Source organism: Plasmopara halstedii (genome assembly GCF_900000015.1).
Source record: "Plasmopara halstedii genome assembly, contig: Scaffold_2935, whole genome shotgun sequence".
NCBI lineage: Eukaryota > Oomycota > Peronosporomycetes > Peronosporales > Peronosporaceae > Plasmopara > Plasmopara halstedii.
This window is the reverse complement of record NW_020189840.1, coordinates 52,809-53,261: the sequence shown is the minus strand read 5'-3', so window position 1 is coordinate 53,261 and position 453 is coordinate 52,809.

The following is a 453-nucleotide window of genomic DNA, read 5'->3' as shown; positions in this document are numbered from 1 at the left end:
GTCGCCCCACCTCTCGCAGAGGATGGCTAGATGGCTATTCTTCTTTGTGGAATATAACTTCGAAGTGAAGCATAAGCTAGGAAAGCAGAATGTTTGGCTGATGCGTTGTCACGTAGACCAGACTATGAGCTTGCTCATGTTACAGCTGTAACGTAGTCTGTGACAGATTTGATCTGCACCGCGTATGCGGGTGATGAGATGTGTGTAGCGTTGCTACGGGCTCTTGGGAACATGGAGTTTGGAGATTCGCACAAGAAATTGTCATCAAGATTGCGTGCACGATTGCACCAATATTCGTTGAATACGGGATGCTTTACTAAAGCACCGATTCGACGGATACACCACGAATAGTGGTTCCGCATGATGAGGATCTGAAATACCGCATTCTCTATGAGGCTCACGACACGCAACTCAGTGATCATCTCGGTCGTGAGAAAACGTACAACTCTGTGG